The sequence below is a fragment of the Camellia sinensis genome, chromosome 12, assembly GCF_055761805.1.
Source record: "Camellia sinensis isolate YWXY chromosome 12, ASM5576180v1, whole genome shotgun sequence".
Lineage (NCBI taxonomy): Eukaryota > Viridiplantae > Streptophyta > Magnoliopsida > Ericales > Theaceae > Camellia > Camellia sinensis.
In genome coordinates, this window is record NC_138972.1 from 136,474,950 (window position 1) to 136,494,889 (window position 19,940).

The following is a 19,940-nucleotide window of genomic DNA, read 5'->3' on the forward strand; positions in this document are numbered from 1 at the left end:
ATAGAATACACAGGATACAAAAAAGATAAGATAAAATAAAGAAAGGTATTCTATTTTGTGGTGAGGGAGTCGGTGAGTAGAGTGCAAAAGGTAAAGGAAGATAGGTGGGAAAGTTGACAAAGTGGTGGGTGTCCTTGAGTGGAGAGAGAGTGCTTTTGTTTTTTTTTTTTTCTTTTGTGTTTTTTTTTGTTTTTTTTTGTTTTTGTTTTTTTTTTTTTGGGTTGAAAGCACACACACAGATTTTGGGAGAGAGAAGGAACAAAGCCATGAAAAAAAAAAAAGAAAAAAAAAAAAAGACTGAGACACATAAAACTAATACCCAGCACACACAATACACGGCATACACACACACACATCACTCCATGCACACTCATCCACAACACACACCCAACAGACAGAGGCACATGCATACACAGTACACATGCATGGAGACCACTCTCTAGCTCTCGGTTTTCACGGCCATGAAGTAAAAACACAGAGATACTGGATGGAGAGGCGGGTGAGATGGGTGCCGTGGGAGTAGCGGTGGTCGGAATATTCGCCGGCGATGAGAACGGAGCGGGAGATATTGGAGCCGGTCTGGTCAGTGTAGAGGGAGACGGTGTGCCACCAGTCGGAGACGGAGGGGGAGGGGGCGGCGCGGTGATTGGTGGTGGAGATGGAGAGTAGGAAGTCCTTGATGAGGAGTTGCTGGGTGGGTGCCCATTTGTCGTACCAGATGAGGTAGATGTTGATCGGGGAGGAGAGTACGGGTCCCATGTGGTAGCGAAGGTTAATGAGATCCGATGAACCCTCATATTTCTTGGAAGAAGAGAGAGTTCTGAGTGGGAGCTTGGGATTGTAGTATTGGGGCTTTATGTCTAGTGTTTGTGTTTGTGTTTGTGCTTGGACAGCAGCTGGGGAGGAAGCACATGCAGAGTGATCAAGGTATGTGTAGAGGTCCGGCGGGCGGCCAAGGCGAGACTGCCGCCCGCCGGTGAAGCAGAATGATTAGGTTGTTAATCTAGCTCTGATACCATATTAGTTTTATGTATAAAGAAAGAGAAAGAATTTTGTATTGAATATGTTGTATTGAATGTTGTATTACAAAGGTTCAATTGAGCTCGTTTATATAGGAGAGGAGCCAAAAGTGAGAGCCTAAAGTGGCCGAAATTGGCACTAATAAAGTAAAGTAAAAGTAAAGGAAATATACACTACTAACAGCTATACACTACTAATATCATTACAAGCACTAATATAATATACTAACACATATGATATATATTTTGTTGCAATCACATATATATTTATTTATTTTTATATCATGAATTTGTCTCTAGATCAATCTAACCTGCCAACCTATTATTTTGATTTGCATTTCTTCCAATATCAGCTTGTGATATAGGATTCTTTTATAGTGCACATAAAATATATTACAAAAATTTGTAGTGAAAAATTAATGTGCAACTCAAACTCACTATGATTTTTTTTTATCTTAGTTTATTTCTTGTTACATTTTGTTTTTCAAGTTATACCATTAGTAGGAGTCAATCGGTAAGTGACAGCATCGGGCAGGGCTAACTGGTTGGGCCTGCTTCAAACCCTAGGCCTAGACTTTGAAGCCTCATTCAAATTGGGCCAACCACTAATGATACAATCTTGGATCGAATAAAAGCATGTTAAGGCTGGTGAATCTGGGCTAGACTATGAGTCTTTAGGCGAAATGATAAACCTTAGTCATTGCATCATTTTTGGTCTTTTTGACAGGAGTTTGACAGGATTAAAAGTTCATAACATTTAATTTGCAAGAAACTCGCAGAGATCAGGAGTGTAGTTTTCATTTTGCACATATTGAAAGAAAATTTCTCATTTTTAATTAATATCCTTATCTTCTTTCCAAGTAAAAAGAAATTCACAACTAAGGTTAGTCATTGAAGAAATATAAAGATAATGAAAAAATGGACTACCCTTATTAGTATGCTTGAATATGGGTCGAACATTTGCTTTATACAGGTTGAATATCCTTTAGATCACTTCCCCTACCATGCTCAAATATGATACATTGTCCCCATTTAAATCATATAAACTCATTTTTCTAATGAACAATGTTACGCGCACAGAATTTGTACACAACAAAATACCTAAAATATTTAATGTATGGTTAAGATTAATTTAATATGTAAATTTCACTGTACAAAAGTTGAATTTTGACCACATTATATTTATGAGAAAAATTATTTATATGCATTCTGCACATAAATTATAGTTTTTTTTATAAGCCATGAGTGTTGTAGTTTTGGGGTTTGTTTGATTAGGCTTATCATATTATTTCTTTTGTTAATGAAATTGTAATTTTTCTCCCTTGAATTTGCAACTTATTCTCTCTTATTCCTATATATTTTACCTATATAATAAATTGAGTTTTAGCACCCTTCTTTCCATTTTATTTTTTTCTACATACATAAAGAACACAATAGCAGCTAAATATTATGAAAAACTACTTTTAAAACTTACAATGTATTTGAAAGAAAAGAAAACAAAGAAAGAATATACCCTTGAGTTTGTTTTTCTAAGTACAACCAATCAAACTCATTGTGTGTGTGTGTGTGTGTGTGTGTGAGAGAGAGAGAGAGAGAGAGAGAGAGAGAGAGAGAGAACAGGATAGGGGTGGAGTACAAATTGGTTGAGGAGATGGTGCAGAGCATAAGTGGAGGATTGTGGGAGTTACAATATATAAAATAGAATTGGGAGGCAATCTAATTAAATAGGATATTAATTAGTGAATGATGACCAATCACAATAAAAGGGGGGGCTGCATCATTTGTGTCTCTTTAATGACTTTTTTAAGTTACGTAGGTTTATGTTAGGTTAGGTTTAATGACTCATTTTTAATTAATATCCTTATCTTCTTTCTAAGTAAAAAGAAATTCACAACTAAGGTTAGTCATTGAAGAAAAATAAAGATATTGAAAAAATGGACTGCCCTTATTAGTATGCTTGAATATGGATTGAATATTTGCTTTATACAGGTTGAATATCCTTTAGATCACTTCCCCTACCATGCTCAAATACGATACATTGTCCCCGTTAGAACAATGTTACGCGCACAGAATTTGTACACAACAAAATACCTAAAATATTTGATGTATGGTTAAGATTAATTTAATATGTAAATTTCACTGTACAAAAGTTGAATTTTAACAAATTATATTTATGAAAAAAATTATTTATATGCATTATGCACATAAATTATAGTGTTTTTTATAAGCCATGTGTGTTGTAGTTTTGGCCTTTGATAGGGCCGCGTGAAGAAGAAAGATTCATCTAGCCGACCCCATTTGATGGGACTTAAGGCTTGGTTTGATTTGGTTTGGTATGTTTGTTGTAGTTTTGGGGTTTGTTTGATTAGGCTTATCATATTATTTCTTTTGTTAATGAAATTGTAATTTTTCTCCCTTGAATTTGCAACTTATTCTCTCTTGTTCCTATATATTTTACCTATTTCATAAATTGAGTTTTAGCACCCTTCTTTCCATTTTATTTTTTCTACATACATAAAGAACACAATAGCAGCTAAATATTTTTTTAGACCATAGACTAAACATAAAAATGAGGTTTTATTCTATTGGTCATATGAAAAATTGAAATAATTGGCAATAAAAAAACTTAAAATTTTCTTAATGAGTTTTCGATGACCGTTTAAATTGCATGAGAGGGAGAAGCAAAATAATAATAATAATAATAATAATAATAATAATAATAATAATAATAATGTAGCTAACTATATCTTGCAATAAAACCAGCAGCAAATAATACATGATTAATATATTAGAGTATACCAATCTTCTAAACCAATGGTGACTTCAGAAATTTTTTTTTAGAGTGTTCACAACCAGTATAAGATTTTTTTTTTCAGGGTAGATATTCAAAATTTTATTTTTTTTTTACTTTTCAAATCACACACAAATAAATAAAATAAAATAATATTCAAACATATTTATATAATTGTTTCAAAAAATAAAATGTAGATACAAAAATTTACATAAATACATTTTATTTTTATCAATATGACAAAAAAAATAAATAAAGAAAACTCATTTAATCAAATTGAGATAAGTTATAAAACTATTGATCAATATTAACATTTAAGTGATACACTTGTTGAGAATTGTAAAATCACATAATTTTGTCAAAAATGTGGTTTGCACGAGCTTAGAAAGCAAAACTAAAAAACATGCTATGTGTATACTTCACAAAATATATATATTGATTAAAGAGTTATAGACTAAAGTTGAGTTGGGTGTTTAAGAAAGTGAGCTGAATGTTCGATATAAAAATTTAACCTAAATTACATACATATATTAAAAATAAAAAAAGAAAAAAAGAAAGCCAAGGTGCTCAATTGAACACCCAAGATTGCATGTATATATTAAAAAAAAAAAAACAGGGTGTTTAATTGAACACCCAAGATTGCATGTAGAGTCACCCTGTTTTAAACACAATCGAATTTTCTTTACTTTTTTCCCTTTTTAAAATTCTGAAAAAAAATAATTCTCTCTCTGTGCATGCATGCATCAACCACATATGGATGATTCATGCATGTTACACAAGAATTAAAGAGAATTAATTGAGTTAGTAAATAAAAATGTATTAAATGTTATTATGGATTAGTACAGTTTACAACCTGGATTTAGTGTTCGGTGTGATTGATTACTAATATTTATAAATTATTATCTAACACAATTCACATCATGTCAAATTCTAAACTAACTCAGTAATCGCTATGACAAATATTATGCACTTTACTGATTACAAAAAAGACAATATTTCAAAACACAAAAATTGATCAGAAAACTAAGGATACAATCTTCTCACGTGAAGTGGATTTCAAGAATTGTGTATGATTTTATGATTAATTTATATGCAAATAAAATAACTGTAGATGAGAACACTAAATTCACACCATGAAAAGACTTCAATCTTGAATTTGGTAAACTATTGTTCAAGTGGAAGTTAAAGGAACATGTTGGTCAAAAACAAACTTTGAGCTTCTAAGTTATAGAGGATTCAAACCTGAAGTAACATGAAGCATTTGTGTGGAAAAAATCAAAAAGATCATGGCAGCCAGGAAGATGATCCTTCGAAAGAAGGAAGGAAGACCCATTTCTACTTTTGAGTGTAGGTGTTAACGGTTTTCTTCAACTGTGTTTTTTGTGCACAAAATGCGTACTTCAACACAAGTTTGAGCTAACCTGGCCACAAAGTTAAGTTGTAGCTTCTTGTTCCGATTGTGACTTAAATAAATTTTTTTACGGGATGTTACCATATTTTGTGGAGTTAGTTATGTTGGAATATCTTGGGTTATTTTTTTGATAACTCAAGGTGTTTGAGTTAGTTTTCGTGCATTTTGACCAATCCTTGAGAGACCAATCCCACCATTTACTAATAAAATGCCCAATTAAAGTTAGAGCGAAGTTTCGTATGGACTTACCCAACCTAGGAAGCACGGATACGGATACAGGATATGGGTACGATACGATACGGATACGGTAATACGACAAAATTTGAAAAATTAGGATACGGGTACGGTAGGGATACGTTCGTAAAAAAATATTATTTTTACAATTTTTAGTAATGTAACATGCATAAAAATAAAACTTAAAGCAATTGTAAATTATAATTTATTTGATTTCAGGTAATTTGGCCCAAAAAAGAATGTATTTTTTTGAACTACATTATGTGGGTTTTTTTTAGCATAATTGAAATCCTTAAATATGTATGAACAAATAAAGTGACATATATTTGTTTTAATTATAACTTTTGAGGACATTTTTGATATGTTTTTGCACAAAAAACAAAAAATGTGACAATTTATTTAGCCAAATAGGTTCAACTTTTTTTATAACCAAACACATGTGAATGGGTAGTTTCAACTAGAAATCGATAATTTTGACTACAGTTCCAAAACCCATTTAAATTACCCCAACATGAAAAACTCCAGGTCTCATCATCCAAATTACCATCAAATCTTGAACCGACATCAATATTAAGAACAACAATGAGAAACTCACATCAGGAAATCACAAACAAACAAAAAAAAAAAAACCATTTAAGTTTTTTTAGAGACAGAGATAGCCAAGTGACAAAATACCCACTTTAATTATATGCTCAAAATCAAATAAATACCCAAAGAATTTCCAAATTCACACTTGTTACAATAAACCCAAATCGCAAACACAATGAATTAGTCTAATTAGTATAAATTTCCAACAAAATCGATAATATAGTGGGAAGAAGCAATACTAGGACAAGGACCACTAGGTCCGAGGCTGCGAGGGAGGGAGAGGGAGAGGGAGAGGGAGAGGGAGACAGTGAGATTGAGCGAGAAGGAGAGAGAGAGAGAGAGAGAGAACGATAGAGAAAGAGAAAGGGAGAGAACGAACCTGATCGATCTACGACGACGACGACGACGACAACAACGCTGCTGTTCGCGAACCTGATCGATGATCAACGACGACGGCTTGGTTGGTTGATAGAGACTCCTCCTCCTCCTCCTTTGCTGCTGCTATTTGTGAACTAGGGCTTGGTTGGTTGATTTTTTATGTTTTATTTTACATTATTTTGTTATTTTACAGTTTGACCCCCATTATAAGTTTTTAAAATTATTTTTTTGCCTCGCCATGTCCCGAAAGTATCTCGAATGTATCCCTGAAATATCCTCGCGTATCCTAAACGTATCCGAAATTCAAAAAATAAAATAAAATAAAATAGGATACTTCTTTTGCCGTATCTGATACTATCCCCCCGTATCGGACGCGTATCCGTATCCCTATCCGATACGTATCCAACACGCATACGGGAGCCATTTTAAAGTATCCGTGCTTCATAGGACCCAACATACGGATTGATAACATCTAAGAGGTTTCGAACCTAATAGTTAAAGAGGAGCAAACTCTTAAGTCCCAAGTGTACATCACTAGGCCAATCCCCAGGAGTTGAAGTTATGTTATTTTGTGATAAAAGTTATGGATTAATGAATTTATGGTACACATCTTTAAATGATAGCACACACTATCATCGCTATATTATGAAATGCATGGTAAGTGGTAAGAAAGGATAATGCACACTCTAAAAAAGTGCGGAGAGTACAAAAAAAAGGTTATGATTTTTTGTATTGAAAATTATGAATGTATGTGGTGTTATACTAATTTATGGTAAGTTATGAGTAATAAATTTATGATGTGAACCCTAAAAATTCAAATGATAAGAAAAGTTATGACCTAATTCTAGATTCATTTTTATTTTTTATTGATGGTAGTAGATTCATGAATGGAAGGAGTTGTAATACAATTTAAAATCTCAATGGCTAGATGTAATTTTCATAACATGAGCTAGTTAAATGTATTTTTTAATGGTGTATTTGCAATTAAACCCTTTTCCACAAAAATTAATAGCACGTTTGATTCGGTAAAATAAGTCAAACATTCCATTTTTGTATTTCCTTTTTGTTTTGTTTAGTATATTTTATTCTCATTCCAATAAAAAGTAGTTAAAAATACTTTTTCCTTCTCCTGAACAGGGTGGGCAACAATTTCCTTCTCCTTATTCTGTCATTGTCATGACTCCTTACTTGGTCAGATCCTTAATCAGTATGTGAAAACTTGGGTAAACAACTAGTGACCCAAACTTTATTGTTTGGACTGTAACACTGATAAACGACTCATCGTTAGTAATTCTTCTTATAATTTCCATTTTCTCTAAATAATCAAAGTCCTGGTGAACTTCAAAAATCTCAGGGGTTACAATTATCCCATATTGAACCTTATAGTTCTCATCATAAATAAACTATATATATGCCAAATGAAAACAAAAAGAAAGACTAAAATGATGAGAGCCTACTTATACATGGCTGATAGGTCAAGATCTAATCTCTAATGTTGTTAACTCTATTTAACAAGGATGGGGTTTTTTTAAGGCCTAAATGACTAATTTGTAAGGGTTGAGAATTGACTTGTACAAAAATCTGAATCAGAAATAAACAAAATCTAGAGCAAACTGAAAAGTTGGCGCAAGCATGATCAACTGATTATGATAACCAGCAACTTGACAAAATCACTAATCAACTAATTATCATGGTCATCCAACTCAACAAAATTAGTTGATGTTCTGTAGTGGATGCATGCATTAGACATAAGGAAGCGGGACTCGGGAGACACCCTTTTTGTATAGCTGGAAAGCATCACCAAGCAAAGGATATACATGGACAACATATAAATCAGAGAGACGGAAACTCACAAAACACAAAACGCAATATGTAATGTAGCATACTATGAAGCACGGACACCTCTACGAGGGCAGCGTATCAGTGTCAGACACGGACACGCGTCGGATACGCGGTGGACACGTGTCCGACACGCAGCAGAGAGTGTCCGAATTTTTTATTTTATTTTTTGGCAGTCGGACACGTAAGCGGATACGATCGGGACACATTCGGGGGCAATTTCATAATTTATGAAACTTCTGTGGGGGTCAATTTGTAAAAAACAAAAACCAAACAATATCTAACCCTAAATCGAGAGAGAGAACAGAAAAGAAAGAGATAACAGAGAGGAACCTAGTCGTCGGTGATCTTTCGTCGTTCGTCAGTGGTCGTCGCTCGCTGCTGTTGCAGTTATCTAAGGCTTCTTCATCCTTCTTCGTTCTTCTTTTTCGATCTTCTTCTTCTTCTTCTTCTTCTCTCTCTCTCTCTCTCTCTCTCTCTCTCTCTCTTCTCCTCTAATTTGAGCTTTTATTTTGTTTTTTCTTTTTTCTTTTCCTTTTATATGGTCAGGGTAAATCATCAACTATCTCTCTCTCTCTTCTATTTTGAACTTCTATAATTTTTTTTATATCGATGAAATACAATTTTATACTATTTGTATTTTTAAATATTTATTTTTTATAATTTTAATAGTGTTATTTTGCATTTTTTATTATCTTTTAATATATTTTTTAATTATATTTATTGAACGTGTCCCCAGTGTGTCGCGTCCCTTATTTTTTGAAAATTTGCATGTCCCCCGTGTTCGTGTCCGTGTCCGTGTCCGTGTCCGTGTCCGTGTCCGTGTCCGTGCTTCATAGGTAGCATATGACATGAGATGGCTTTGCAAGAGACAATAAGAACGATAACAAGAGCAATGTTACATGAGAAAAGAATATGTTATATCCCCATATTTGCATTTTTTACCCTTTGGCTCAGCATGGAATATGGGCACGGAGTCTTATAGCAAGTGCAGATGCAGAAACTAAGCAACAAAGGCGATAGAACTCTTACCTTCAATTCTGCCTCTGGCCAAGCTTTATGAAGATCCCATGCTGACATCATAGGGCAGCACATATCATATCTTCCCTGTAATTAATCAAGATTACTTTCTCCTCAAAATCAGGCAGTGAACTTAAATAGAGAGAATCTTTAGAAGGAGACACTTCATGCTGCAATGACAATTTGACAGTAGCAAATATGACATGCAATTTGATATTTTGTGAGGACAAACACCCGATATGTTTTTTTTTAGATAAATAAAGTTTATTACCACAGCACCAAGAAGATACTAAGAGAATACAGAGAGAAACCTGCAAATCAAAGACCTAACCAACTACATCATCTACAAAATCTAAGATAACAAATAAATCTGGATTCACCCTTCCCGACACCCAGCTGTACAAAACACCCAAAAACCGAGACTCGAAACAAGTAATGGATTGAGCACTTCCTTGAAAAATCTGACAATTCTGCTCCAACCAAAGCAACCACATCAAACACAACAGAGCTAAAGCCCAAGCCTTCCGTCTCCGCTTCCCAACTCAACCACCCCGCCAACAATGAAGAACCTCCCTGACTTGCTTCGGCTGAAACCACACCACTCCAAACAAAGAGAAAACAAACACCCACAAACGAGAAGCAAACGGACAGTGAATCAGCAAATGGTCCACTGTTTCCGCATCCACACAACACATGTAACACCAATTAACCAAAATATGATGCCGACAGATCAAATTGTCAATAGTCAAGATTCTACCAAAAGCTGTTGTCCACACAAAGAAAGCCACTTTCGATGGAACACCAGGGACCCACACAGAACGCCAAGGGAAAACCCCCCCTTCACCACCACACAAAGACAAATAAAAAGACGAGACTGAAAAAACACCTTTAGCCCCTGGAACTCCCCAAACCAAAACATCCGCCCCTTTCTGCCCACTCGGAACCCCATATAAAAAGGCTAACAAATCCACCAACCGCGCCCAACCTCCCAATCCTGTGTATATCGACGAAGAACAATAAACCAACCCATCACCTCCTCCAGCTAAATAAGATACCACCAACGTATTAGGATCCAATACCAAATGGTAAATCAAAGGAAAACGCTATTGAAGGGTAACATCCCCACACCACTTATCCTTCCAAAACTGCACCCGAGTTCCATTGCCCACCCGAAACTAGACTCGATCACAGAACTGGACCCTACCTAGCCAAATCCCCTTCAATAACCCATACCCAAAAGAACCCCCCACCACCTTAGTACACCATTCTCCTCGCCCCAACCCATACTTGGAAGCAACCACCCTGCGTCACAAGTGATCCCGTTCCTGAGAAAACCTCCATAGCCACTTCCCCAACAAAGCCAAATTAAACCTACACAGCCTACGCACCCCCAACCGCCCAGCCGTCTTAGACCAACAGACCTGTTCCCAATTAATGAGATGATACCGAAACTCTCCACCATCACTTCCCCACAAAGTCGCGCTATAACTTTTTCAACCGACGAGCCACCGACACAAGAATGACATGCACTGACATAAAATAAGTCGGAATGCTACCCAACACACTCTTCACCAAAGTTAGCCTCCCCCCTTTCGATGATACTGCCTCTTCCATCCTGCAAGCCGGCACTGAACCCGTTCCAACACCCCATCCCACACCCCCTTCGCCTTAAAAAGAGCCCCCCAAAGGCAGCCCCAAATAAGACACCAGCAAATGAGACACCTTACAGCCCAAAATAGCTACTAAAGATGGAAGTTGAACAACCTCCCCTACTGGAATCAACTCTGACTTCGCCAAATTGACCTTCAGACTGGAGACCACCTCAAAGCATAACAAGACACATCACAGATACCCTAACTGCTTTGGATCAGCCCCCACAGAAAATCAAAGCATCATCAGCGTACAACAGGTGAGAAACACCAACCCTATCTGCCACCAAAAAACCCTTCAACAAGCCCTCCTGCACCGCTGGAGACAACAACCGAGTCAACGCCTCCATGACAAGGATAAACAACAAAGGGGACAATGGATCCCCTTGTCGTAATCCCCAAAACGTCTAGAAATAACCCGCTGGCGTCCCATTCACCAATACCGACATCCGCACTGTCAAAATACAAAACCAGACCCACCACTTCCACCTTTCCCCAAATCCCATCCGCTCCACAACAGCCATCCAAAAATCCTAACTGACATTATCATAAGCCTTCTCAATATTCAACTTACAAATCACACCTGGCTGACCATCCTGCAATCGAGAGTCCACACATTCGTTGGCCACTAAAACTGCATCTAAAATCTGACGACCACCCACAAAAGCATGCTGGGATTCCGACACTACCTCCCTCACCTGCAACCGCAACCTATTAGTCAAAACTTTCGCCAACAACTTGTACACACTACCCAACAAACTAATAGGACGAAACTGCCGAATATCCTCAGCCCCATCGACCTTAGGAATCAAAGCAACAAAAGTCGAATTGAAACTCTCCCCAAACTGGCCCATCTGATAAAACTGTGACATTACTGCCATCACATCCCCCTTTACAACCTCATAACAATGCTGGAAAAAAGCCATTGTAAAACCATCCAGACCAGAGCCTTATCTCCACTCATCCCCTTCAAAGCACCCACCACCTCTCGTTCTGTATACGGCTGGTCCAACCTATCAGAATCCGAAAGCATACCAAAATCCAGACCAGCAACCCCCAAACGCCACCCTTCCTCCGGCCTCCTGAACAAATGCTCATGAAACCCAACAATCCCCATCCAAACCTCCTTCGCGTCTGTCAACTCCACCCCATTAACCCGAATCTCCCACTGAAACGCAACATACTCTAACTCCTCTAAAAACATTCGCTGCTCCACACCATGCACCAGCCCATACACCCCTGTAAACACCCAACGAAAACCATCCTCCACACATCTGAACAAACAGGACACTGAGAAAGCCCCAACCTCTGTCTCCTCTCTCACCACCACCCTACTATCCCAACAGACCAGAACCCCTCCTGCCACACCTGACGCCAGAAGTAACACTCACATATCTTCTTAATAACATCCCTACCCAGACACTCCATTTTGGTCTCCTGAATACAAACCACATCTGCTTTCACATTTCTCAACAACGCTCCCACCGCCACACGCTTCCCCTTGTTATTCAACCCACCCACATTCCATGATAAAACCTTCAGTCTCATTTCAACAAAAGTTGTTTCTCCCTCTCAAGCGGCTGAAGAAGCCTCAAGTTGGCAGTGGCCTCAGTCCCTGACACGCCCAAAACATCAGATGTATCATCCACCAAATCCTTCCACCTTTCCGGCACTTGCAACTGCAGACCAACCACAACCTATGCCTTCCGCAGCGAAACCACCGCCCAAGCCTCATTATCCTGAACCTCCTTCGGATGAATTGATGGCTCTCCCTCTGTCTGACTTGTCGGCCCCTTCGGAAGCTGTTCATTTCTCTCTCGACAGCCATCGCCATCTCCATCTCCCAACACCAAGTCATCAGCTCCAACTCGATACCCCTCCTCATTCCGATCGACTGGAGATTTGAAAAGCCTAATCGCATAAGCCGGTAGCTAAATCTCCATCGATAGCCGGTGAACACCCTCCTTCCCGTTGGTTTTCTTAGTCGCCTCACCTCTACACCCAATCGCGACATACAAAGATTTGAAAACCCTACCAACAGACGGGTTGAAGTTGGTTTCGACAAGATGACGGGTCAAACCTCCCTAAGCAGTGGGTTGAATCCATGTGGCTCGTGGATCCAAACCTGGTGGCCCTGAAGGTTTACCCAAAGGCCAACGGCCCCAACGTTGGTGCAATCGCCCAAATGGCCCAAACGGTCGTGCATGGGCCTGCCCAAATCTTTCATTACCTAGACTTGAGTTGCACAACCCAGTTTGCCTCCCACCCCTTACATTTTGGCCCAACATAGCCCCCATATTAGACAGTTGCGGTTGAATTCCCTCAGGCCCATGCCCAAAAGGCTTGCCATGGCCCATATGCCTCTGCCCCAATCTAGGACCCGCTAACCCAGAATGGCCGTTCTGAGATCGTTGCCCACCATCTTGCTCCGCAATCGTCGTACGAAAATCACGGCCACGATCTCGCCCCAGTCTCCCCATCACCGGCAACCATTTTCAAAGCCTACCACCCAGCGACCACCAAGATTGATTTCGACCAATCCACCACCAACTTGGATCAAAACCCCTTAGTACCAAGGCCAAACCTTCCTAACCTTCATCCATCGTAGGAATGAACATCTGTTGACGATGTTGCCACGACGACATGACCACCTGCACCACACGCCCATCTTGCTCTGACCACAGCCACGCTGCCACACTTCGGCTACCACCCGACACGCGACCCGAAAACAGATCACTGTCCCCCAACTCCTCTGCCTGCCGGAGGCAGCCTACTAACCATCTGATCTCCGCCCCATACAGAACTCTCACTGCGGAGACCCTGTCTTCGTTCCACCACCGACACCATACGGCTGCGATCTGCACCAATATCCTCTAACTTGTAAGACCATGGACCTATAAACAACAACCTCCGTCGAGGCCCACGCTCCGGCACTAACAAAGGATTGGACGGTCTCCTTCTCCCTCTGTCACGAACGTTCTCTCTCATCTCGGAGAATCGCCATGCAAACAAAATCTCCAAATGGATGGAAAGATACAGATCACACATTGTATCCTGGATAACTCGGAATGTTCTTTTTGCTACTGTTTTTGAAAAATCGAAAAACCTTCAAGACGAATTTCTTCAATTCCTCTCTTTCCCTGAATTCTTTACTATCCCCTTATTCCAAATCCCCTTATATCACGACATGAGATTTTTTGTACTCATATTCTTTTGTCTTAATAGCTCCAAATTATTAAATTATACATTGAGATTATCATTCCTCAAAATTCTCATATATTTTAATAGTTGAGAGTGTATTGCAATAGAGAAATAGTAATCTAGAGAGACACCAAAAATCCTTCCCTCAAAGTCACATATTACTACTAATACTGTGTTTTAGCAAAAAGATGCCTGATATGTTACTGTTCATAGCAAAAAGATGCGAGCAAAAACTAGAAAGCATGTGTAAATAAATTACTTGTTGCATGGGTAAGTAGAAAGCATGTCCATATAATATGTAAATAGATATACCTGTACAAATACAGTGTTGATATGCCTTATCTTTTCAACATTATCCAACAAGAATGAATCCGAAGCAAAAAAACCCCTTATTCACAAAGTAATGGTTTTCAATCCCTGCAAATGCCTGGATGGAACAGAAGATTTATACATACAGCAAGAAGAAGAAAAAAATTCAACAATCTCAAGTAATCACAATTTAAAAGGAACCTACTTATACAGCTTTATAGGATCTGCTGGGTGTGATAGCATTAAGAGTAACATCAAAAAGCATTTGTGATGGAATAAAAAGGTATTTAGTACTTATACCAAGGGTATTCAGAATTTGGTATCAGCTAAGACTCTTTTTTTTTGTAAAGGCAAGAAGAATTTATTAAGTAAATTGTAGTTCAGTGTGAACAAGTACTTTTACACTTGCAAACGCCATAAGATGAATAAAATGACTTTGAAAATACAATGTGTAAAGAATTTAAGTTTGTATAAGTGAACAATCTTTGTCCTTTTTTGAATGGAAAACTTCAGGTCATCACAGTAGATAGAATTGTGAACACCATAAAAGCTTCACTTATCTCTAATCTAAAATCTTCAACCCTATACTCGTAAAATTTTGAGGACAAGAAATGAGGAAAAAAGTTCAGAATTAGAAGATACAATTTGGATGTAAGCAGGCATAAAGCAACTGGTAGCAAGACAAATATGGACAATAAAAGAATGTTAATTTAACTAGGCTGCTGATGAAAATAATAGGGGAAATTACCTGTCAGTGGTAATTGTAGAAAATTATTACATAAATGGAAAAATTTATAATTTTAGTTATTAATATTGATAAAATTTACCACTAATTCGTAATTATTTTTCAACTTTTACACTGATTTTAAATTCCCCCAAAATAATATAATATACAAGAAACTATGATACCCTATACAATGAATTGACTCACCAATGAAAATTTGTCATCATCCCCTTTCTTAATGTTATCTTCATTTGGAAGAAGACGGGCAGTCATCAGTTCCCACTTGGTCCATGCTCTAGCAGCTGCATACTAAAAAGGTAAAAATAAAAAATAATAATAATAAATAAATAAATTAGCGAAACCATAAATTTCTCCATGATAAAGACTACAAGCAGAGTGAATGCAGGCAGAAGTTCGAGAAAACTGCCAGTAACAGAGTTTGCAGCATAAGAAGAGCAATAACTTCAAAGGTTAGAAGGCTGAAGCATTTCATGTTTGAAAGATATCAAAAGTGGTTGGAATGGGTTTTCTAGGAGTCTGATTCTTGGTTGGTGATGGGTTTATTCAATAGTTAAATTAAGATTTTCTGAGCTTATTTACCAGGAGCAGGGAGGGCGAAGCCCTCTCCAAATTCTGTATAGGTAATTTGCATAAACCTCTCTCTTGCATAATTTGCATCTACTTGGGTTGGATGCTGTTCTCCACTCAGAAACTAGAGCTTTCTGGAGTAAAAAAATCAGCCAATATTGATGTAAGATGTGAATGCTTACATCAGGCAAGGCAAGCATTCACAAGAATCATCACAAACTAACTTAATGTGTAAATAGTAAGCATGATAAAAGACTGTGTCCCAACTTTTTTGTACCCAACTCTGTAATTTCTCCAAGCAACCATGATTCTACTTGAGAATTCCAAAGTGAATGAAAGCTTATGACAACAATGGACAATGTAATCAATACATAGAGCTTGAGCCTTAGGAAGTTTATAAATCCCCTTATTTTCTTGAATATTTGAGGATGTTATGTGAAGAATTCCTTGACAGCAAATTTGACAATCTTTTCGGATGCACAAGTCTTCATAGAGATAATAATAGAGTGCAAGCCAAATTGAGTTTTAGGGACTAACAAATCAAATAATCCAAAGGAACTAAGGAAAGGAGTGCATGCATGCATCAATACCAATAAAACAATTCTTACTTGTGTTTCCAGATCAACAGAGTTTAATCTCTTCCAGTAGGCATCAATGAAACTTTCCTTTTCATTTTCTAGGATAAGATCTCTAAATGACTCCCAAGCTGTATATTGAGAATAAAATACACAAACATTCAGCCATCTTAAGAAACTAAAATCATCCTCAAGCACAATCAATGTGAGGCAAGGCAACACATCAAATAAATACATCACAAAAAGAACACTATCCCAAGGACAACTCATTCATCCCCACCCCATTGATGAAATCACCTAAGAATATTCCAGACCAGGCTGAAGTTGCATGCATGGTGTCTAAACCAGAATTCAGTGAATGCTTTTTTTGCCTTAAGCAGTTCGTTAAACAATACCCAACACAACATAATAATGTAGAAATAGGTTAAACTAATAAGATGGCATCTTTATTGACATAAAATACAAAGAAAAGACATAATCATAACAAATGCAAATCTCTAAATCACAATTCACAAATCTGTAAGCATGTATTCTACACATCTCACTGACATGCTGTCAGCCTGTCACTATACACCATGAGATATCCTTGTCATCGTTAGCACTTAAATCCTTCCGAGAGAGAGAAAGAGAGGGAGAGAGAAAGATGTGAAAATAAAAGGAGAGAAGCACACCATCAGGGTATATAGCTGCAGCACCACCCTCATAAAACCGATCAAGTTCCTCCTTCCGCAACAAAAAGATCCCTCTAAGAATGATGCCAGTAACCTTGAAATAAAACCCATGGAACATTTCAGCAATTGATTTCGTTACCTAATGGGGAATTTACTCCAAACTATAATTTTCTAGAACGGGCTTTAACAAGAGAAACAATGACAAAGCAAACAAAGAATGACACCTTGTCTGGGTGTGATTGGCTGTATGCAAGAGCAAGTGTACTTCCCCATGACCCACCAAACACCTGCAAAATCAAGCAGATGGAAAACATAAATAAGCACATGCGATCTAACAACTCAACCAGACAAATTTATTACCTGCCATTCCGGAATTTCCAGGTGTTTTCTCTATGTCTTCAACAAGATCCCATGTTGTGTTCTCCTCCAAGCAAGCATGCGGTGTGCTCTTACCTGCACCTCGCTTGTAAAAGACACTATTTCTCAGAAAAAAAAAAAAAAACAATTTTAGAGGTGTAGATAATCCCTTGGCTTTTAGAAAAACAGTAAAGACAATGAACCTGATCAAATAGAATGATCCGGTAAAAATCTGGATCAAAGAATTTCCTGTTACTGGGAGATGTTCCACCTCCAGGGCCCCCATGGAGAAAAAAAACTGGCTGCAAAGATTATAAAGATTTTATTATAAAAGTTGCAGAAACAAATATACAAATGCAATATAGGCGTTCGAAAATCATAATCTGAGAACCAGTATCAGTTATGTATCTTCTCGTGGCACCAAAAAAAAAAAAAAAAATCACCATGTTAGAAATAAATTACTGCTTACAACATGGTCTAGGAGAGCTAGTAGATACTAGATAGGAGAAGGCTGATTCTCGTGACTCGTACCTGCCAGAGGCAGATAGCACTTGCCATCACACTAGATCACAATCTCTAACATAATGACTTGTTTCAAGTACTCCATAATATATAGAATGAATTGATTGAATTTCCACACAAGTAAAAATTGCCCATTACAAAAGTATGAGAGAGATCACACACTAGTCATAGCTCATATTAATCATGCACAGAGCTAAGTATATAATACATAAGAAATGCTAGAGAACCACAATTTGAATTCTCAAATTGACACGTGGCAAGTGAAATCGAAAGTTGACACATAATGTATCATGTTATTGTGGATCAATTAGGGGAGACTTTTTAAGGGGTCTCAAACATTTTTCATTATCAATATGAGAAATGTGTAATAAAACTATAATTCCAAAAATAGATCTTCAGTAATAAATTAAATACTAGGGTTCAAATTTTGCAGTGCTATGAATACTCACATGCCCATTTGGATTTCCAGACTGCTCCCAATAGATTGTGTGAATGTCTGAAACCTTCAAAAACCCAGAACTGTACGGCTCTATTTCGGGATAAAGATTCCTATTCAATTCCTGAAATTCTTTCTCTGACTCCATAGATGCTACAATTTTGAGAAGAAGATTTTGAGCACGCAACCCTAAATTCTTCCTTCCTGCATCATCATCATCATCATCAGACAAACCCTTGCAATCTCAAAAATCTACAACTTTATGAATTAATCACAATCTTATAGGCTTCAATTTAAGAGAGAGCTAAATTATGAGTTTGAATGTAGAAAAATAGAATCATACACACATATACACATGCCTATGCAAATAACCATATGAATGTATAAGTGATGGTTTAAACACTAATTAAGTGGTACAGAGAATTTGATAAAATCCAAAGAAAGAAAGAAAAATACAAAGTTTAGAGAGAGAGAGAGAGAGAGAGAGAGCTGAGAAGATAGTGAGATGAGAGAGAGATTGGGACTGGGATTGAGATGGAATGAGTATGGGAATTGGGGAGAGGGATGAGCAAGCAAGAGAATTTTTTGGGTCAAATCTAAACCCTGACCCTAAACTCATGGGTAAGCAATCTTTTCAAATTCCATTAATTGCTGATGTGATGATGGTTAAACATCAGGACGGTTCAAAAATCCGTTTAAATTGATAATTTGGATTGAATCAGATCGAATCATATGGTTTGGTTCGGTTCTATTAAGAATTGATTCGGTTTCGAATTAAGAAATATGAGAATCGTAAAAACGGTTCGGTTAACGGATTTTATGAAAAAATCGCGATTCGAACCGAACCGAATTGTAAAAGATATATATATATATATATATATATATAATATAATATCAAGTTTTATTTTTATTAATTGATTTTTTATAATTTTAATGATATTAGGATGATATAGATATGTAATATTAAGTAATGCCTTAATATTGTTAGTTTTTATCATGAGTTAAATGTAATTAGTTGGAGTAATTATTTTGTTAATATTAACAATTTATTCTTGTAAATAGAAATTTTTAGAACCGTAAACCAAACCGAAACCGAAACGTTTTTTCGGTTTGGTTCTGGTCCGGTTTTACAAGTGTAACGGTCTGGTCTGGTTCTCAAAATCACAGAACCGTTAGGATCGATTCGATTCTTGAATTTTTTCAAAACCGAACCAAGCCAGACCGTATACACCCCTATTAAAGATACATATGCCTTGTAGATAATGTGAGCCCCGGTTTGATTTTCATGTTAGGTTAAAAAAACAAAAAAGGATAAAAAAAAATTTAAGGAGTTAAAAAGTCAAAAATCACAAAAAGATGAAAAAATTCTTTATTTCAAAGTAGAAAAATCAAAAAGGGCAAATAAAAAAACCAAACAATCAAAAAAGTTTCACACTAAAAAACTTAAAAAAATCAAAAAATTAATTAAAAAAATCATCGCCATTTCAAATTCCATTACCAAATTGCTTTGCATCTTTTTTATTTTTTAATAACAATATGCTTTGCATCTTTGTACGACTTTATTTTATTTTGTTTAGTATTTGTTTTATTCCATTTGTTTTCATCTTTTGAGTTCATGGAATATGTAT

General features: G+C 36.9%; 1 pseudogene across 1 annotated transcript; it reads right to left on the minus strand.

Annotated features, from left to right (window-relative positions):
* Nucleotides 1-7,705: 7,705 nt before the first annotated feature.
* On the minus strand, nucleotides 7,706-18,936 carry LOC114323321 (proline iminopeptidase-like; annotated as a pseudogene). Its single transcript, XR_014347271.1, has 11 exons — nucleotides 18,672-18,936; nucleotides 18,326-18,516; nucleotides 17,558-17,656; nucleotides 17,358-17,460; nucleotides 17,222-17,284; nucleotides 16,998-17,091; nucleotides 16,360-16,457; nucleotides 15,371-15,472; nucleotides 14,443-14,557; nucleotides 9,293-9,367; nucleotides 7,706-8,208 (listed from the first exon to the last, which is right to left on the minus strand). The product of XR_014347271.1 is annotated as a proline iminopeptidase-like (transcript).
* Nucleotides 18,937-19,940: the final 1,004 nt, after the last annotated feature.